The 1,938-nt window shown below is 61.6% G+C and overlaps 1 long non-coding RNA gene across 1 annotated transcript; it reads right to left on the bottom strand.

Annotated features, from left to right (window-relative positions):
* Positions 1–1,099, bottom strand: LOC118452365. The gene is made up of 4 exons (XR_004842125.1): positions 1,016–1,099; positions 663–747; positions 139–284; positions 1–25 (listed from the first exon to the last, which is right to left on the bottom strand). It is a non-coding gene; the product is annotated as an uncharacterized LOC118452365 (long non-coding RNA).
* Positions 1,100–1,938: the final 839 nt, after the last annotated feature.

Raw genomic sequence — 1,938 nt, 5'->3', positions numbered from 1 at the left:
AGCTCGCCCACGTCCCCTTCCACATCTGCAGGCAGAGCAGGGGGCAGCTCAGCGCCCCCCCCGGCACGGCGCGGCACGGCAGGGCTCGGCCCGCCTGCCAAAGCAGGGTGAGGCAGCCCGGTGAGGGAGGGCCATTACCGATATCGGGGATGACTTCGTCTTCATCCGTGTTGCTGTCTTCCTCAGAGTCTTCCTCCTCCCCTCGCTTCTCCAAGGAGTTCTCGAGCTCCGCCACGGTGCTGTCCTCGTACGTGTAGCCGATGGAGGCCTTTTTCTCTGCCAACCTGGGCACAGACACGCTTAGCCCCTGCACGCCTCTCCCCTCCAGCACGGCGGCTCCGCACCGGGCAAGGCGGCATCAGGGCTGAAAAGTTTCCTGAGGAAGAAACCAGCCCTTCCTCTGCCTCCCTCCTCATCCACCACAGCTCCGCTGGGGCCTAGGACAGCCTCGTGGCCGCAGGGAGAGGATGGAGGGGACAACTTCAGAGCGTCACCGAGAGAGGATGGTGCAGCCGGTGGCTGCTCAGTCCCACCCCAAAAGAGGGGAAACTGGGACCAGTTGATGAGCGGGCGTTTCCGAGGCTGTGGAGCCACGCTCTCAGCGCAGCCCCCAAGGACAGGGACGCGACAACCGTCCCTCTGTCACCTCTTCTCACACTCACTTCTTTTTTTCATCTTCGTTTGGCTTCTGGAGTCCCCCGTAGAGCTCGTCGATGTAGATCTGGTAGAGACACTGCTCCTCCGAGACTGCAACCACACAGGGACATCACCAGCTTGCTTTATGCCCACTCAAGAGAGAACAGCTCAGAGAGCTGATTAAGCGTGGCTCGTTAGAGGGGACATAGCTCTCCCAGCGCTCCCCGCCACCCCCGGAGCGAGGATGAGACCCTCCCCTTGCCTTTCGGCTGGCACCACGTTGAGCTGTGCCTTGGAGGAGCTGGGATTTCCCCCAAATCGCTGTGGTTTGCCCTGTCTCAGCGCAGGCCTGACCCTCCCACCCGCACGAGACACTTACTGCCGGCGAAGTCGTTCTGCACCAGGCCTCGGTACCGCTCGTAGTTGCACTTTCTCTCATCAGACTCCTGCTCGGGGGAGCTGGAAAGGAGCAAGACGCAGCCCTTGGGGCTCACGAGCCTCTGGGGAGATGGAGGTTCCCCTCTCCCCAAGGGATTTTGGATGGCAGAAAACCCATGGCCCTTTTCTGCTGGGATTAGCAAGATCAGATCCCCCCCGCCCCGGTGTGTGGAGAGAGCGGGGCTGGGGTCTGCAGGAGGAGGGATCACGTGCTGGTCCAGGATTCCCTCAAAAGCCCAAAGGGACCAAACTCCTCTTTGGAGCTCGCGTTGAGGCTGGAGAGGGTGAGCGGGTGCCGGAGCAGCGGTGAGCAGGGGCAGGAGGGGAACCTGGCTGCTTTCCACAGACCCAGCCCTGGGGGGAAATTTGCCCTCTGCCCTGTCCCTGCTCAAAGCAGGGCTGACTACAGTAGCATGCTCCAGCTGAGCAGCCCCCCTCGACAGGGACAGACCCTCCACCCCCCCCCAGCCTCTGGGTGCTTAATTAACTCCCTCACTCTAATTTCAGCCTTTTCATCACGCCCTCTTACTGCAAAGAGCTCAGCTCTGTCCCCTCCTAACTTTTTAGGTATGGAAAAGCTGCCGCAGGGTTCACTTTCACCCTGTGCTCCAGCCTTACCCATCCCTCTGCACTCACTCCAGCTTATCTCCTCCTCGTACTGGGATCTCCACACTGGTCCCAGTACACAGAGTCTAAATAGCAGCCCTGCCCCCCCTGCAGCGACCCCAGTCAGGCTCGCAGGCGACGCCAGCTCCGAAACCTCAGCCAACCACTCCAAACCAGACCCGAGAAGGCCTGATCCCGACCCGGCAGCTCCCGTCGGAGCGGGGTGACCCGGCGCCCCATGGCTTACATAGGGCTCAA

Source organism: Egretta garzetta, unplaced genomic scaffold (assembly GCF_000687185.1).
Source record: "Egretta garzetta isolate BGI_Z169 unplaced genomic scaffold, ASM68718v1 scaffold1560, whole genome shotgun sequence".
Classification (NCBI taxonomy): Eukaryota; Metazoa; Chordata; class Aves; order Pelecaniformes; family Ardeidae; genus Egretta; species Egretta garzetta.
The sequence above is the reverse complement of the archived record's forward strand: the minus strand, read 5'-3'. Positions and strand labels throughout refer to the sequence as shown.